This window comes from Papaver somniferum, chromosome 6 (assembly GCF_003573695.1).
Source record: "Papaver somniferum cultivar HN1 chromosome 6, ASM357369v1, whole genome shotgun sequence".
Lineage (NCBI taxonomy): Eukaryota > Viridiplantae > Streptophyta > Magnoliopsida > Ranunculales > Papaveraceae > Papaver > Papaver somniferum.
The window spans coordinates 175,249,994-175,258,534 of record NC_039363.1 but is presented as its reverse complement, the minus strand read 5'-3'; positions in this window follow the sequence as shown (position 1 = coordinate 175,258,534).

The window sequence follows — 8,541 nt, the reverse complement described above, 5'->3', positions numbered from 1 at the left end:
CAATGATTGTCCGACATGGATAGAGGCTTAGCCTGTGATGCACAATGATTGTGCGGCATGGATAGCGGCTTAGCCAATGATGCACAATGATTGTGCAGCATTTGGCAAGGCCGCTGCAAAATGTGGCTTTGGACCTGGTGAATGTTTTTTCCTCTCCTATTCTTTTTTGTAGAAATGCAAATAAGACATATATAGGGAGGGTATGTTGGATGAAACTGAAAATATGGGAAATTTTCCAATACTCCATGGAAGCGAATGGCGGATGCATTTACCCAATATTTGAAGCTATATTTTGGTTGAACCAACTCGAAATCGTAGCATGGATAGCGGCTTAGCCGGTGATGCACATTGATTGTGCGGTATGGATAGAGGCTTAACCGGTGATGCACAATGATTGTGCGGCATGGATAGCGGTTTATCCGGTGTTGCACAATGATTGTGCGGCATGGATAGCGGCTTTGCCAGTGATGCACAGTGATTGTGCGGCATGGATAGCGGCTTAGGCCGTTATGCACAATGATTGTGCGGCATGGATAGCGGCTTAGATGGTGTTTCACAATGATTGCGCGGCATGGATAGCGGCTTAGCCGGTGATGCACAATGATTGTGCAGCATTTGGCAAGGCCGCTGCAAAATGTGGCTTTGGACCTGGTGAATGTTTTTTCCTCTCCTATTCTTTTTTCTAGAAATTCAAATAAGACATATATAGGGAGGGTATGTTGGCTGAAACTGAAAATGTGGGAAATGTTCCAATACTCCATGGAAGCGAATGACGATGCATTTACGCAAGATTTGAAGCTATATTTTGTTTGAACCAACTCGAAATCATAGCATGGATAGCGGATTAGTCGGTGATGCACAATGATTGTGCGGCATGGATAGCGGCTTAGCCGGTGATGCACAATGATTGTGCGGCATGGATAGCGGCTTAGCCGGTGTTGCACAATGATTGCGCGGCATGGATAGCGTCTTAGCCGGTGATGCACAATGATTGTGCGGCATGGATAGCGGCTTAGCCGGTGATGCACAATGATTGTGCAGCATTTGGCAAGGCCGCTGCAAAATGTGGCTTTGGACCTGGTGAATGTTTTTTCTTCTCCTATTTTTTTTTGTAGAAATGCAAATAAGACATATATATGGAGGGTTTGTTGGCTGAAACTGAAAATGTGGGAAATGTTCCAATACTCCATGGAAGCGAATGGCGATGCATTTACCTAAGATTTGAAGCTATATTTTGGTTGAACCAACTCGAAATCGTAGCATTGATAGAGGCTTAGCCGGTGATGCACAATGATTGTGCGGCATGGATAGCGGCTTAGCCGGTGATGCACAATGATTGTGCGGCATGGATAGCGGCTTAGCCGGTGATGCACAATGATTGTGCGGCATGGATAGCGGCTTAACAGGTGTTGCACAATGATTTTGCGGCATGGATAGCGGCTTAGCCGGTGATGCACAATGATTGTGCGGCATGGATAGCGGCTTAGCCGGTGTTGCACAATGATTGTGCGGCATGGATAGCGGCTTAGCCGGTGATGCACAATGATTGTGCGGCATGGATAGCGGCTTAGCCGGTGATGCACAATGATTGTGCGGCATGGATAGCGGCTAGGCCGGTGTTGCACAATGATTGGGCGGCATGGATAGCGGCTTAGCTGGTGATGCGCAATGATTGTGCGGTATGGATAGCGGCTTAGCCGGTGATTCACAATGATTGTGTGGCATGGATAGCGGCTTAGCCGATGTTGGACAATGATTGTGCGGCATGGATAGCGGCTTAGCCGGTGATGCACAATGATTGTGCGGCATTGATAGCGGCTTATCCGGTGTTGCACAATGATTGTGCGGCATGGATAGCGGCTTAGCCGGTGTTGCACAATGATTGTGCGGCATGGATAGCGGCTTAGCGGGTGTTGCAAAATGATTGTGCGGCATGGATAGCGGCTAAGCCGGTGATGAACAATGATTGTGCGGCATGGATAGCGGCTTAGCCGGTGATGCACAATGATTGTGCGGCATGGATAACGGCTTAGCCGGTGATGCACAATGATTGTGCGGCATGGATAGCGGCTTAGCCGGTGTTGCACAATGATTGTGTGGCATGGATAGCGGCTAAGACGCTGATGCACAATGATTGTGCGGCATGGATAGCGGATTAGCCGGTGTTGCACAATGATTGTGCGGCATGGATAGAGGCTTAGCAGGTGATGCACAATGATTGTGCAGCATTTGGCAAGGCCGCTGCAAAATGTGGCTTTGGACCTGGTGAATGTTTTTTCCTCTCCTATTCTTTTTTGTAGAAATGCAATTTGTTTTTACTCGGTCAATAAAAATAAAAATAAAAAAGTGAAACTGTACAGGGATGCACGCTAATAAGAACCTAATTAAAAACGATAGTAAACCTCTCCAGGCCATTCAACAGATTGAATAAAACCTGGCCTACTCTCATCAAACTCATAATGTTCCTCAGCCAACAAACAAGCTTGTTTGGCCAGGACATCAGCTAAAAAATTAGCCTCTCTGAAGCTATGAACATAGCTAATATTGTTGTAGAAATCCTTCGCCATTCTACACCTCTGCATTAGCTGCCATGGTAACTCATTTTTTTGTAGAGCAAAGAGGCAACTCATCGAATCCGATCTGACACATAAATTATTAACATTACATCTTTGAGCAACGACCGCACCATAGATAACCGCACAAACTTCAGCATAGAAGTTGGTCTGCCAACCCAAACCAATGCAAAGAACTCCCAAAACTGCCGAGTTGGAATCACGAAAAACGATACCATAACCAGCTTGGCCCGGATTGCCAAGTGAAGCACCATCACAACAAATCAAAAGCTCTTCAGGATTGGGCGGCGTCCAAGTAACTTCAATTGGGTCAGAGTGATCGCAAGATCTATGCTTCACTCTAAAAAAATTCACAATATGCAGATCATCCAATGTATTATGCATGTGGCCTTCATTATAATAGAGTTATCACGAATTACCTGATGAGCCCTTCCTTTAAATTCCAGCCAACGAACCCGCATGTTCTCAAAATAAGCTTTGTTTCGCAACTTCCATAACTCCGTAACTATTGCAAGATTTGCAACCAGCCACAAATCCTTTATCATTTTACTCCGCCCCTTTGCCACCTTGTAAGAGGCCACGAGATCCTCGCTCGGGTGTAGCTTAAAAATAGCAGTTGCCCATTTCCAAATCCTCTTAGAAATCTTGCAATGCCAAGTAATATGGCTAGCATCTTCGCAATCATCTCTGCATAATCGACACATAGAAGGCATCTCCCTACCTGTCTTCCTCATAATATTATCATCAGTAGCACAACATTGCTTATGAAATAACTTCTAGTACTGAAAACTTAAAGTAGGATGCACCACACTTCTAGAGAAAAGAGCTGCAATTGACGAAACTTCTATAGGCCCCCCTGATAGCAGCCTTAGCCGACTTGACAGAAAAAACACCCTTACTGTCCAAGTCCCAAATTTTATAGTCATCTCCACCACCAATAAGAGGCAAATTATCAACATCAATATTGCATCGTAACATCAATTCTTTAGTCTTTGGAGGAATAACCCAAGAGCCATCAACAATAATATCACTAACTTTGGCCTTAAAATCATTAGGGACCTTTGTAGTGATGCCAAGACGTTGCGCAATTGAAAAATAAGCACACCAATTATCAAAAAATAAGGAAGTATTAACACCATTACCTATAATTGAGCGTGCATGCCTTTGCACAAATTTATGCACCAATCTGATTCCTGGAAAAACCGAAGAACCCAACTTATAATCAATCAAGTTGCCACTAATCTTGAAATATTTTGCCTTCAAGAATCTTACCCAAGTCTTATTTGAGTCACGGATCGAAACCCACAACTTCATAAGCATTGCCTTATTAACATCATTCAATTTCTTTAGACCAAGCCCACCTTCATGCCTAGAACGGCATAAGTCATCATAAAGAACCGTGAAATATTTGCGCTTCTCAGCATCTCCAGACCACAAAAAATTGCTAATGGCCCTCTCAACTGTCTTGATGGCCGTGCATGGCCATTTATACACAGCCATTGAGTGAAGCAAATAACTAGAAATCACTGATTTGATCAAAACTAGCCTAGCTTGAAAAGACAAGAGCTTACCCTTCCAACCTGCCAGCTTATCCATAATCTTCTCCATAACTTGACGAACATGAATATGACGCACAATACCAGGTTTCAATTGGATTCCCAAATATTTATCTGGGAATAGCGCCCTTTCCATGCCCATAAAGTTTGCAATATCAACAACACGAGAATGTCTATCTCCACCATAATAGAATTTGCTTTTGGCATAGCTAACATACTGTCCAGAAGCACGCTGATACATGCCAAGCATCTCCTTCAAATTTTGAAAACTATGAAGATTACCTTTACAGAAAATAAGAATATCATCCGCAAAGAGTAAATGGGTTGGAGCCACACCTTTCTTACTCACCATGTGATGCATACTTCTGGAAGCAAACAATTTTGAGAGATTGCGGCTCAAAACATCTTCAATAAGAACAAAAATCAGAGGTGAAAGAGGATCACCTTGACGAAGACCTCGTGTGATACTGAAAAAACCTTCCGGGCTACCATTAATCATAATAGAAATTAGGGCAGAGTTAAGAATACTAAGCAGCCACGAACACCATGCATCAGAAAATCCATATTGACGAAAAAATTCAACAACAAATTACCAACTGCTCTTCAGAAATCAACTTGTTCAGCACTGTGCCAAGTCTGGTCGCCATAATCTTTGTGATGATTTTGAAGAAGAAGTTGTTTAAACCAATTGGCCTATAGTCTTTAATAGCATCAGACTTGTTATTTTTTGGGATTAGAACAATAAAACTAGAGTTAATTCCATTAGGAATTTTCTTCATCGCCCGACAGTTTGCAATAACATTAAAAAGATCTCTAGAAATAATGTTCCAACAGACTCGAAAGAAAGAACCTGTAAATCCATCAGGGCCAGGTGCAGAATCTTCTCCCAAATCAAAAACAGCTTCTTTAACCTCCTCCATTGACGGAATAGCATCCATAAAAGCACTCTCAGCAGCTGATATGCTCTCGTGGTCATATTCAAACAACCTTTGATCGATATGCACAGATCCACCATTGAACTTTGCACGATAGTGATCAATAATGTAATCTTTAATTTCATCCTGCAAAAACAAAGTAGAGTTAGTAGAAATCTTCAATTCAGAGATGGTGTTTTGGCTTCTCCTTATTCGAATGGCATTGTGGAAAAAACGAGTATTTTGATCACCGTTTTCCAACCAACTAGTTCTCGATTTGTGCTTGATCATAATTGCCAGCTCCTTCCGCACATCATCTACAGCTTTCCTGGCATCAGCAACCTTCAAAAATTGTAACTCACAACTAACATTTTGATCCAGAATATCACTCTCCTTATCCTGATTCAATTCCGCTTGTTTTAAACGAAACTAAACATCCCCAAACACCGTTATATTCCAAATCTTCAAAGAATCCTTCAGTCTCTTCAATTTAGACGTGAAAACAAAAGGAGGCGCACCATCCAGCCGAACACTCCAATTTTCCTTAAAAAAATCCAAAAAAGATGGATGAGAAAGCCACATCTTCTGAATTCTAAAAGGAGCCCTCTTTGGCCTTGGACTATCAAAAGCAAAACCAAAAAGAGGCGAATGATCAGAGCAAATTCGTGGCATAGCTTTGCATCTCCATTTAGCAGACTTATCATGCCAAGCATCATTAATAACAGCCCTATCATGCTTATAAACAATTCTATGAATACCACTCCGACAATTAGACCAAGTATATTTCTTCCCAATAGCATCTGCCTCCACCAAACCATTGCCAGAGATCCAACTTCGAAATTCATTCATATAAATTTCCTTGATCGGCCTCCCACCCTTCTTTTCATCTAGACGCAAGACAGAATTGAAGTCACCTAACACCAACCACGGAATGGCAATAAAACCAAGCCCAAGTTTCCGCCAAAGATATCTCCTTGCAACCGCATCGGAAGAAGCATGCACAACCGTTATATAAGTACCAGAAAAATCCAAGTGATAGCCTGCTTTGAAGAAGATATAACATTCGGCCTTGCAAGAGTATTCCTCCAGAAGACCCATATGTTACCTCTCTGGACATGCACTTCATTAGTAATAACATCTTCACAAAAATCAAGCAAATTAAGTTTCCTAACAAAACGTGTAGTGCAACGAACCTGCGGCTCCGAAATACAAATAACATCAGGATTGTGCAAGCGATAAAACTCACTCAACTTGGACCTTGCACCATCTTTAGCCAAGCCTTGAGCATTCCAATAAAAGACACACATTAATTAACTCTATGTTTTGAAGGGCTTGCCGAACCCTGTCTTGAAGATTTTCCGCCTCGTGTTTGAACTTGACTAACATTTGCCACATTAATTGTCTACTTCTTAGGAGCTTTTGGTTTTTTATTTTTGTCAGCCAATTCCTTCTTTTCATGTTCAGCTAATTCCTTATCAGCAAGGACCTGTAATTTTCTTGCATCCTCTTCAACTAATTTGGAAGAATTTGTTGCTACCATATCTTCCGCAATTGCAATTTCATCATCAGCCTCAATAACTACCTTATCAATTTCTTCGGACCCAGTTTCAAACCTATTAGAAAGTGTCAAGTTCTCTAAGGATTTAGCTGGAGTAGATCTTCTTGAAGTTTTAGTGGCTTCACTAAAACTAGCTTCCTCCTGAGCGTCCATAGTAGTTGGACTATTAACTGGAGAATGATGCAACTCTAAAACCTTCTTCCTCAAATTCTCTAGCCTTGTTATAGCAATATCTTGTTGAATTTTGGCGACTTCGGCATCAGCCTCACGTTGCCTAGATATCTCTTTCATGGCCTCATAATTCCTATAAGCTTCCATCTCTTGCATCTCCAAATTGGTATCATCCTCATTGCGCAAATTATCTTGCACAATCTCCGCAAGTGCCGCACCAACACTACGCAAAACAGATTCAGCATCCTCGTTGCGGACAGATTCCGCATCATCATTATGCAACCCAGGTGAAGCTTTACCACCATCGATTGCATCATCTCCGCATTGTTTAGATAAGCCACCACCCTCCATGAGCTGCACGGAATGTACAACACTTGCATTGCGAGTTTCAGCTAATGAAGTATCATCAGTATGCGGCACGGATGATGCTTCACCATCATTATGCATCTCCGGTTCATCACCATCGTCACCCAATTTCCCACCAGAACTATCACTATGCTCGGGAAAGATTGTACGTTTACCAGTAGCCATCTCAAGAATAGAATTATTCTTCTTCAAAGTGTTGGGATCATACCCAGGTTTCTTAGGTTGGTCTTTCTCCAAAATTGGAGCATCATATGGCAAATTCTTCTTACCTTTAGGAATTCGTTCCTTTTGCCAGAAATTCTTAAGATCATCCATATCAGCTTCAATTGATTTTTTAATCTCAGGATCAGTTTCTACATCAGCCTTGTCTTTCAAATCATCAAACTTTTTTGTTCTACAATCATATTTTTTATGGCCGATAGATTTGCAGTAATCACAAAAGCTTGGCCTGTTTAAAATTTCATAATCTTGAACAAAGATCTCGTCATTCTCTTCACCATCAATCAAAATCCTTCCCAAAGGTTGAGAGAAATCTATGTAAATCAAAGCAGCAACAAAGTAATCATATTCATGGCGCAAAGTACGCGGATCAACAGAAACCGGCTTACCAAGCCCTCGTGCCATTCTAAAAATCGTCTCTTCATCCCAAAACTCCATTGGAAAAGCCGTGAAACGAACCCAAACTGCAGCTCTAGTAATCTTATCTTTCCCAGGATCAAACATAGGCGTCCATGGATGAATTTTAAGCTGCTGAAATCCCGTTGCAGACTTAATCTTCCACGGACCATCGTAGCTTACACGTTTTCGATCATCTTCATTGTCAAGCTTAATAACAAAGTATCCCTTCTTCCATGGAATAAATTGAACCGAACCAGATAACTTCCATTGATTTAATAATTCTCTTTTAACATCATCAAATTTTAGGGTTTTGAAAAACACCAAACGGCCAACCAAACTAAATCTCCACACAGCCTTAATCCGAGCATGAGTTTCTCGTGGGATTTTAATCAAAACATCATTGTTTGCTGTTGAACGTATTGGGGGGTGAGAGTGTTTCAGCATCAGTCCTTGATAAAACATGAGTTCTCTTCTTTAATATAGCCGCATAAGATCCTTCCATATGCGCACCTTGATTGCCATCTTCAGGCGGTTTCCTAAACGCTGTAGGATTTCCATATTCTTCATGATTCCTAAACGCGTTAGGGTTTCCATATTCGTGCTGCCTCCCAAACTCGGATGAATTAGGGTTCATGGCGTTGTGGTTTGCAGCGTTATTCCTAGGGATATAGATACTTTTTGATCTAGATTGATTCCATATCCTTTTTGATTGATTATCGTAACGATTGTTAAAAACTGGTGGATTATTGTCTTGATTTTGTGCCATTAAAGCGCAAAATCAAAAG